Source organism: Triticum aestivum, chromosome 5A (genome assembly GCF_018294505.1).
Source record: "Triticum aestivum cultivar Chinese Spring chromosome 5A, IWGSC CS RefSeq v2.1, whole genome shotgun sequence".
Classification (NCBI taxonomy): Eukaryota; Viridiplantae; Streptophyta; class Magnoliopsida; order Poales; family Poaceae; genus Triticum; species Triticum aestivum.
The window spans coordinates 641,841,842-641,852,812 of NC_057806.1; the positions used below are offsets into that span (position 1 = coordinate 641,841,842).

At 45.0% G+C, this 10,971-nt stretch overlaps 1 long non-coding RNA gene across 6 annotated transcripts; it reads left to right on the forward strand.

Moving 5' to 3' along the window:
• Positions 1-5,837: 5,837 nt before the first annotated feature.
• Positions 5,838-8,857, forward strand: LOC123105552 (uncharacterized). 6 transcript variants are annotated; one of them, XR_006450930.1, is made up of 4 exons: positions 5,848-6,351; positions 6,442-7,995; positions 8,112-8,241; positions 8,468-8,812. It is a non-coding gene; the product is annotated as an uncharacterized lncRNA (long non-coding RNA). The 6 variants fall into 6 exon arrangements; XR_006450933.1 differs by having other exon boundaries at positions 5,849-6,351; positions 6,442-7,777; positions 7,891-7,995; positions 8,112-8,812; XR_006450935.1 differs by having other exon boundaries at positions 5,847-6,351; positions 6,442-6,807; positions 6,932-8,812.
• Positions 8,858-10,971: the final 2,114 nt, after the last annotated feature.

Sequence of the window (10,971 nt, forward strand, 5' to 3'; positions counted from 1 at the left end):
CTCTGGCCTATTAAAGGGCACTCTCCAAATGCCAAGATCGAGGGTGCAATGAAGACTCTAATATTCTGTATCCTTCATGGCAAATGCTTCAACGCACAGGATTTCTTCATACGCCAACTCGCTGCATCAGGCTCAGATCTGTTTGGTTTAAAGTTCTATGCTCCTTGGGTAATGAGACTGATCAAGCTTCACTCTGCAATCTCATATCAGCCCTCAGCCCGCAACCATCGGATCTTCTTGCCAGATGTGGATACCTCTGTTGAAGCTATATATCCTAAGCCTGCCAAGCAACCGTTGAGTCTTCAGAATGCAGAACACCAGAGCTTCACTCAGAACGATGAAGGTGTTGAAGCCATCTCCAGGGTGTATCCTTTGGCTGGCACTACACGTGCGCCACACCCTGCTTCAACTGAAGCCACTGATAGTGCAACTGCTTCAAGACCCAAGAAGCGTGCTCGTGTTCTCAATGACCGAGAGCTTCTTGTGGCCCTTCATCAAAAACAAGATAGGCATCACGACTGGCTAAAGCGTCAGATGAAAAGCCTCTTGGTGGATGTTAATCGTCTTCGAAATCTTGCCACCAAGAATGCTTTCGTCACTCATGAAACCTGTCGTCGTACATGGAAAGGGCTCTCAATGATGTGTACTGAAGCTGAACTTGAAGAGGATGGCTTCACTGAGCGATTCAAGTTTGACACCACACCTCCTAGAAGGGCTGTGATGCGCAACACACCATCACTTGAAGATTCTGAGTTTTCTTCATCTGCTGCCACAGTCACTTCCAGAATCATTGATGAAGAAGACGATGCTACATCACCGCCACCTGCTTCAGCACCTCCAAGCTCCTCTGCACCGCCAAACACCTCCAACGACCCTGCTGCTCCTGGGAACGAGTAGACACTCTATGTCTTCAAACCTTTTTGATCCTTGCTGACAAAAAGGGGAGAAGCATATGGGTTGATAGTCTTCAAACGGGTCCATATGGGCGGGTGCTTTATGTTTTGCTATATTTTGCTTCGTGCTTACAACTCTCGTTTTTGCTTCATTTGGTTCTTTGAGTTTCTTTGAGTTGTAACACTAAAACTCGATGGTCGTCTGCTACTTGTTTGCCACCCTGTTTGCGAAGATAAATTCCGCATGTGCGAAGATAAATTCCGCACTTATCTCATTCTGCAGACGTCCATTTTCCATTATGCATGTCATTATCTTCATATACTTTCACATGCATAGCGGATTGTCATCATAAGCTGAAGTGGATCTCCTCAAGTACAACCTGCCATGTGCATTTGCATTCCAAAAGCAAATTAACTTATATGCACATCTTCAGGGGGAGCCCTTGCAACTTATGAAGACAATTCCTTATCCTTTACAATTTCACAGACTATATTCCTCGTTGAAAACTTCAACTAGTTTGTCATCAATCACCAAAAAGGGGGAGATTGTAAGTGCATCTAGTGCCACCCCTAGTTGGTTTTGGAGTATTGACGACAAACCTAGTTGAGGGACTAATGTGTTTGTGAGAATTGCAGGATAACACAGGTAGAAGTCCCTCATTGATTCGGTTTTACTACCAGAGATGACCCCTAAAAATGTATGAAGACATTGAAGCCAAAGGTGGTATATGAAGATATTCACATTGAAGACTATGACAAAAGAAGACACGTTATGAAGCCTATGGAGCTCGAAGACTTAGATCTTTCGTAGTTCTTTTTCTTTTGTGTTGAGTCATAGGAACCACCGTACTGTTAAGTGGGGTCCAGGAGAACCAGTCAGAATGACTGAAGTGATGCCTAAACCAAAAACCTATGTCTTCGAGTGAAGACAATGAGAGTGAATCTTGTCCAGAGCCGGACAAGTCAGCTTTGCTTGTAGCCCAAGTAAAGTTGCCATGAGAGTTTGAAATCTGACCGTTGAGACACGTGTCAGTTCCTTAGTGACCCAGGGTCATTTCGGACAAATCAGGTCGGGTTGCCAAGTGGCTATAAATAGCCCACCCCCTACAACCATAAACGGTTGGCTGCTCAGATTTCAGTGCACGGCTTTTGTCGTTTGAGAGCAACCCACCTCGAAGCCTTTGAGAGAAAATTCCTCGCGAGAAGAAAAAGCCCTAACCACCCAGAGCCAGAGAACATTGGGCATCACTTAAGTCTTCTTGTCTGTGTGATCTGAAGACTTATTACACTTGAGGACTGTGAATCCTCCAGACGGTTAGGCGTCGCGTTCAGAGCATCCAAGAGACATTGTGGATTGCCAGTGAACGAAGTTTGTGAAGGTTTGGGAGTCTACCTTGAAGACTTACCAGAGTGATTGGGCGAGGACTATGTGACCTTAGCTCAAGGAGAATACGGTGAGGACTTGGTGTCCTGAGCTGCGTGTTCAGGACTGGGTGTCCGGGACTGTGTGTCCTAAGGTTTAAATACCTAGCCGCTCCAACCAGACGTACAGTTGTCACAGCAACTGGAACTGGTCCAACACATCATCGTCTTCAACGAGTCACTGGTTTCATCTTCACTTCCTTTTTCTTATTGTTACTCATTGTGAAGCCATTGCATGCTTGCTCTATCTTTTGTCTTCACAACGTGAATGTATGATCTGTTTGGCTTCATAACTTCTTCCTACCTGATCCTTATTACACTGCAGCTGTTTGTCATTGTGCTTTCACTCTATTGAATACTTGACCATGGCTGGCCTAGTGTAATCTAACTTCCGCTGCATAGTAATAGGCATAATCTTTGCTGTTTGTCTTCATAACTCCCACGTTTTGAAGACTTTCATAAAAATCGCCTATTCACCCCCCTCTAGTCGATACAACGCACTTTCATTGGGCACATTATACAACCCGACACGTTTCGTGGGTTTACCACTAGTAGAAAACGGAGTTTTAGCATCGGTTCGTAAGGGCCTTTAGTGCCGGTTCCATAACCGGCACTAAAGGGTGGGCACTAAAGCCCCCCCCCCCTTTAGTACCGGTTCGGCACGAACTGGCGCTAAAGTGCGACCACGTGGCATGAGCTCACGCCCTGGTATGGGGGACCTTTAGTACCGGTTGGTGTTACCAACCGGTACTAAAGGTTTTTTTAAAAAAATTGAAATTTTTGGAAAAAAAATGATTTTTTTTATTTTTAATTTTTCTTAATTATTTGATGATTTAGTCTCTAATCACCTCTCTTAACTGCTCAAGTGTGGATCACTCATTTCAAATCACCTAACTTCCCGGCCGGTCACCCATCCTCTCACTCCCCCAGCCTAAGCACGCTTAACTTCGGAGTTCTATTCCCCCTACATTCCAAGTCAGCACTTGTTGTTTTCCTGACAAATGTAAGCTGTCAATCCTATTAACCCTCCGCAATTTAGCTTGAGCATTAGGTCACACGTTTCACCGTTTGAGTTTGAAACTATTATTCTAAAAAACAGTAATTATTTAGTAACACTAATATTTCTTGAATAAGTTTGACCACAGTTTGACCATAGTTTGACCAAATTTGACCAAAATTCAAAAAATTGAAATAATTATTTAGTAACACTAATATTTTTGAATAATTATGTAGTAACATTAATACTTCTTGAATAAATATTTTGACCAGATTTAACCAATTTTTTTTAAAAAAACTGAAATTTGACCATATCTTTTTTTCCTTTTAGAATATGAGGATTCTAAAAAATTGCAAACAGGCCGTAGGCAGTCTCCATCGGATGCGAATTTTTGTGCTGATTTTTTTGATATATTATACGTTTTTCCCGACATCGTATGCAAAAGTTATAGTCGTTTTACATTTTCCCTACACTTTTTGCAAAACATGTCCAAATTTAAGTTTTCAAATTTCAATAACTAGTAGGTGTAGTAATATAACTACCTCTCGAAGGATTTTATTTTCTGAAGTTTTTATCATTTTCTTTTGCTTTTTTCAAAACTGAAATGACGATACACGGGGAGGGGGTAGAGTTTGAAAATTGCCCTATAGTCCCGGTTTGTGTCTCCAACCGGGACTATAGGTCAGACCCCTTTAGTCCCGGTTCATGGCACGAACCGGTACTAAAGGTGATCATGGGGGCCCCGCCGCCAGCCTGCCACCACCCCTTTAGCACCGGTTCCTGGCATGAACCGGTATTAAAGGTTCAACACGGACCGACATTAATGTATAGCCGTTCGAACCGGCACTAATGGTGCCATTAGTACCGGGCCAAAATCGAACCGGGACTAATGTGTCTCACATTAGGTCCTTTTTCTACTAGTGTACACCCGTTTCGGTAGTCCCCGAACCCGAAATCCGGCAATACCCGCGAAATTATATTATTTTTTTACCACTGTAATCATCTTACCCCCGAAATCTTAAAGGCCTTCATGTGTTCACAAGATTGGATAAGAAACAAATATAAAGGTGTGTCTTTCTTTACATATCATCATAAAGTTTAGCATTATCTTGCTGCAATGTTTTATAAGATGTTCATTACTGCTTATTTAATTCTCATAGATGCTGACAATGAATAAGGACAATGCTTTTGAAGTTGTCTTCAAGACATTCAAGAATGAATGCAGGTGAAGTACATGTACGTGCAAATTTCATATACTAATATGCATATTTTTCTCATGTTTAACTTTAGCTTGAGCGAATTTTAATCTTCCCTAGAACTTGGCACTTTCATTTGGCATTGGAAGATTTGAAGATGGTCCTTTGGATGCTTGGAGATGTGAAAGATGTCATGATGATTCCAACTTTAAAGTGATTTGTGAACTATAAGTTCTATTTCAGAACTTATATAGCTGTTGAATCATCTACTATTGTTTTTTGTTGAAATTTACTCAAGTTATACTGCTAAAATGTGCTTGTTTTGCTGCTGAAATGTTATTCTTTGTCGCTATTATGTTTGTTTAAATATTTTGATTTTATCGTGGGTTCCCCGAAACCCGATGGGTTTAGGGGACGGGCAGAAAACTAGTCCCGGATACGATGACGGGGACGGGGACAGGTTTATGATTTTCTCGTGGGAATAGGTTTGAGACGGATGGGTTTTGCCCCCGTTGCCATCTTGACGCGCAGTAGTAGGCTGGGCAGGGCGACAGGTTTGGCAGCCATACAAAAGGTTCTGGAGAACCATCGGCCTATGTACATTATCGTCCGAACTTAGGGGGTGTTTGGTTCAGAAGTCCTAAGACTTTTTCTAGTCCCAGGGGTTAATCAAAAAGACTCTCCAGTAGAGTTTTTTTCTAGTCCCTGTAGAAAAAGTCCCTCCCGTTTGGTTCCTAGGGACTTTTTAGAGACTTTTTTTAGTCTCTGGGACTAAAAAGTCCCTAAACCAAACACCCCCTTAGGGCCTGTTCTGATCTTCTCCAGCTTCTATCTTCTCAAAATCCTCGAGTGAAGCAGTCCCGAACAGTTTAGCTCATAGAAGCTGGAAACGAGAAGCCGATGGATCCCATAGTGCAAAAATGAGAAGCAACGAAAGCCCAACTCCACCGAAAGGAAAAGCGAGAGTTGGATGATATTACCGGCGATCTGCCACCGCTAAAGAAAACGATTCGCTGGTTCCTCGTAAGAAAAACGATTTGGTACACAATCTCTCTTCTCTCCCTCGAAATGGGCTGCATCCAGCGGCCCAATGCACTCCTAACAGGCCACTGCCCTCCAGCTGGGCTGCAGCTCCGCGAGAAGCTGTCGCTGGCTCCCGAACACCTGGAGTGAGAAGCGAGGAGGAGAAGTTGATTCCCTGGAGTTCTGTGAAGCTGGGTCATTGCCGAACACGCCCTTACTCGCCGTTTCTCTCAAAAAAAAAGAAGGAATACTCGCTGTGTTTTTTTTTTTGAACAGAAGGAATACTCGCTGTTTCTCTCTCGTTTATCCACCCCATCGCTCTCTCTCTCACTCTCTCTCATTCTCCATCCCATCCAGATCCCGCCGCCCCAACCCTCTCACCCTTCCCATCCACAGGGAGCCCCGCCTTTTCCCGGCGAGTCGCACCGCCCCAACCCTCTCCCACCCTCATCTCGTAGCTCCCCTTCCCTTCATCATGCTCGGGCTCCCTCCCTCTTCTGCGGCCTGGACCCATGTGCTTGGCGGAGCCGTGGCGGGGGAGCTTTACCGGCTACGTCGTCGTGGGTTCACCGGAGTGAAACGCCGGACTTTTTCGGGAGAAGACGCTGTTGCGACGCCTCTCTGCCATCACCGGTGCTGCCATTTTCATCGGGCGTCGTGTGCGACCCACAACATTGGGGACACACCAGTTTCGTCGGTCGATTCACACCCAACTCCATCCCCGCTTCTTCCCTCGAGCCAGCGATAGCTGTTCTATTCCATCCCCGTTTAATTTTGAGTACTGGAGTCCAAGGCGAGCGCAACTATGGCAGGGAATGAGGTACATTTTCCACTCCATTCAGTAAACAATTCTATTTCTGTCACGCTCACTTTGCAGTTAGATTATTATTTACAATCTAAGTTTGAGTAGGTGCGTGGGATGAATCCATCAATTATTGTATTTGGCCTGCTCTCCCAAGCTGCTGCCTCGAGGTCGCCATACTTCGCAAAAATCATGACGGTGCTGCGTTGTGCTCACCATGCCCAGAAATTGGGGGTCACGAGGAGGAAGACAATGGCACGCACGAGGAAATTAGAGACGGCGGTGGCACCAAACATTACTTGAGCCTGATCGTTTTTTTTTTGCTAGCTTAGCGTTTTGCTTTCATAGGTTTGGAGCTCTAAATTTAAGCTTTTCGTCTGAATCTTCATTTGATCCACAGGCTTCTGATCGTTCTGAACAAATGCTTCAACTCTTTGTTGTTTCATTTGATTTTTGGAAGTTCATTAGATTTTGGTAAGTTGTTTGATTTCCCTTAATCGATTTCTGAATCTCCTCCCTTCTTTAGTGGAGCTCCCTGCAAGTGTTGTTTTAATTCATGGTTAAATTCTATTTTGGTGTTGGCTGTTGAGAATATCAGATGAGACAAGCAATGGAATGGACTGTGTGGACAATCACAGGAATGGTGTTCCGTGGATAGGTCATGTGTTGGAGAGGGAACGACACGTTGCAGCAGCGAGAGGTCTTGCCTCTTTTCTGCTGTTCTTGCTTCTCCCCTATGATTTTTTAGTTGGTTGTCTTGGAGAGGAAACGACAAGCTGCAGCAGCCAGAGTAGTAGGAGAAGCAGCTTCAACTCCCACGGCATGTTCTACATTTTTCTGCACTGATGTATTTGTTATGGTCCAACTGAATTAGTTTTGACTGCATCTTATTCTCTGTAGTCTCTGAGATTTGTTCTCTAGTTCAAACTGTGCGTCAACTGTTCAAATGAATGTCTTAATTAAAAGAACACTGTTTGATGGAATGCCAGAAAAGAATGCACGTCTTTTTCCTGGCTAAAAATTCGTTCAGAGTGTTCTGTTTTTTCTATCTGGTAAATTTCATTGGCCTCAGAGTTGATTCCCTCTTTTAATTCATTTGGTGTGGTTTTCTAAATGAAGAAGCAGAACCATTTTGGTTGTTATTCACTACTGCTCCTCATGGTCCATTCCCTTGGATTTGGAAAGCGGATTTGATGTTGGATTTGTTGAAATAGCCACTGGCGAGGCAGTGCTTGATTTCGTGAACATCAACACTTTTTTTCATACTGAGAACTTGGCAACATCAGCATGAGTTCTTCCCTTAACTTCTCTTTCTTTCCAATGGACTTCTTATTGCGGCTATTATGGACAATGAGAGGGCTTCTGCGATTTTCTGTTCGTGAGTTTGGAGATCAGTTCCCCACGACCCGCACCATGGATCGGTAATGGATTTTTTTTGTTGCAGGTCTATTTTTCTGAACCTCTCTTTTTATCTCAGAACTTTTTAATTTGTTTGTGAGCTTGAGGAGGCTCAGCAATTAGTATCAGCACCTCACCACTTCCGCGCGTCCGCTGCAGTCAAGGTGTTTGACCTCCACCTCCCCCGCCTGATACAGGGCTCGATGCTGCTATAAAATCCCGTGCGAAATTTTCGATTCATGGAGCTAGCTACAACCGAACCAGGTTTGGTAAAAAAAATGTTGTGCGATTATCTCTTCTCTAGTAGATCTTGGATCATCTCTAATTTTGGTGATTCCTGCTCCATTTTCTTGCTGATGGCATGTCATAACACAATATAGGTGATGAAAAGCACCTGATGATCCCACTCCGGCGCCTGGTAACTAGGCTCACTAGGATAGCCCCCATGGAGACGTCTTGGCAGTTGCGGCCAGCATTTGTTTGTGTTGATGCCTGAATGAAAACAACATGGTGTAGTGTTGCATATGATCATTTAGTTTTGCTTTCCTTTTTCCAATCTTGTGTGAATTGTATAGCTGTTTCTCAAGAACTCGTAACTTCTGTTGTTGGGAATTTTAGGGAGATGTAAATCTGAATAAATAGGAGTATTAAGTGAAACACATGTTGAATTTGACCTCTTTTGTCATATAGTTTGCTTCCTTTTTTCCAATCTTACATGAATTTTGTTGTCTAACAGATGGGCTCTGAGTTTGGACTTGGGCATGGCCGCCGTGCAGTCCGCCACCGCTGTCTCCCCCTCTGCGTCAGCATCCCGTCTCCTGCAGGACCATGGCCTCCGCAGCGCCGGCGTCATCGAGCACAGCAATGCCGACGCCACTGGGGCGTGTAGTATACTGGAGGCTCTGTGTCATACGAGTAGATCATCCAAGATGGTTCCCACTTGCACATCAATGCTCACAAGTACTTGCAGTACTAGTTTGTTTTAGGCTGCTGCTGTAATCAACTATGTGCTTCCTAGTCATTTTCTGCATCGTATTGAACATTATTTAGTTTAATGTATGGCATGAAACTATTTTCACCAGCCTTGTTGCCTTCCACATTGCAGTTATCTTTAACCCTGGTTGAATGGCTTGATTCATGGGCTACAGAACTTCCATGTATATTATCTCCAGCATCTATGGTATCCATCACATATATGTAGGTCTGGGTTCGAACCTTATTTTCTTTGATTCCCTTTTGAACCTTCGAGGAGTAACCTTGACAATTTCCGGGGATATGTTGACGTTACGTTGCATCCGTTGCCCAAGGGGGTCAGCTTTCCATTAGCCAGGTTGGGTTTTTCTTCATCAGACTCTGACTCGGCGACGTCCCCAACATCTGGGTAACCAATCCCTTCTTCGTCTGATCCTGAAGATATATCATCGATCCAGAAGAGAACCGAAGAACTGTTGGGAGAAGGTTTGAACCTTTCCTTTCTTCACAGCTTCTTTTTTCCTTATGCGGTTATGCCTTGCTTTGTTTTCATTCGAGACTTTCAGGCCTTGTTGCCTTCGCCGGATGCTTAGAAGCAGTGGCGGAGCTTGAAACAAAAAACTGGGCGGGCAGGGCAGGCTAATCTGAAGGGAATTGCTCTTGAGCTGGCCATCACTTCATGCATAGTGTGAGTGTTTTGCTCTTAGGCTGGGCGGGCCGTGGCCACCTTTTGCCCTCACGTAGCTCCGCCACTGCTTAGCAGCCCATAGCTAACAAAAAAAAGCCGGTGTTTTGTTTCCCATCTATACAGAAGAACAATTTGTCTTCATTTTGAAACTCGTGTGTAGTTTTCCCTTTGACCCAAACTTGCATGCGTTTCACCCACTTTACCAGACCCGGGCACTTGACCCAAAACATGCATGCGGATGCAGTTTAAAATCCGTTAGCAGTTTGGCACGCTGATGTTTCCTGTGCACGCGGGCGGACGGACGTGGTAGCGCCCGCATGCACGCGAACTATCCATGCATGCAGGCGCGTTCACGGGATTGACTGCTGGTTCGGCAGCATGGTATTGATGTGTGTGGACGTCTATTACTTTCCAATGGATATGCACAAGCCCCTGCATGCATACAACCTGTTCGTCGCCAGTTTTATGAAAGTGATTGGTCAACTTACCACACCAAGCTGCTACCTGCCAGATGCAATCTAAAGATGCAACTAAGAGTAACTCCAACCGGCCGACCCAAATGGACACCAATTTTGTCTGTTTAGGTCGGCCATCCGCGTGCGCATGTACGCTTTGTCGTATGGGATCGGTTGATGCGCCCAACAAGAGCTAGATGCATTTTGGGCATGTCTGCGTCGGCATTCAGTTGAACACCTGATGGGTGAGCTCTCGTGTCACCTCGGCCCGCGCCCCGCGCCCGCGAGCTTGCCTCTGCACTACAGCTCGGCCTTTTCCTGCCCCGCAGCTCGCCGCGGCCGCTCTCCCCTACCCCCGTGTCCGCCAGGACAGCTCGCCCCTGCCCCCGCGCCGCTCGCCCTGCCATCCGAGGGCTCCTTTTTTTGCGCACGAGAACCTTCTCTATAATTAAGGTGGTCGTTGCACCCGCCGACACCATCGCCCCTGTTAAGTCTTTCATGATGCATATCCGTTAAATCAGATGTTAAAGAAGTAGAGAGGGAGAGATTGAGAGAGAGAGAGAGAGATCATGACCGCAACACTTATATTACACAAGAATCACCATCTTGCATGGACAGAACTGTGCATATGCCCATCTGAGGGCTCTCATTTTTATGCACGAGAACCTTCTCTATAAGGTGGTCGTTGCACCCGCCGACACCATCAACCTTGTTAAGTCTTTTATGATGCGTATGTGTTAAATCTGATGTTAAAGAAGTAGAGAGGGAGAGGGAGAGAGAGAGAGATCATCACCGCAACACTTATATTACACAAGAACCTCCATCTTACATTGACGAAACCATGCATATGCCTATCTGAGGGCTCTCATTTTTATGCACGAGAACCTTCTCTATAAGGTGGTCGCTGCACCTGCCGACACCATCAACCTTGTTAGGTCTTTTATGATGCGTATGTGTTAAATCAGATGCTAAAGAAGTAGAGAGGGAGTGGGAGAGAGAGAGAGAGATCATCACCGCAACACTTATATTACACAAGAACCTCCATCTTACATTGATGGAACCATGCATGCCCATCCGAGGGCTCTCTTTTTTATGCACGAGAACCTTCTCTATAAGGTGGCCGTT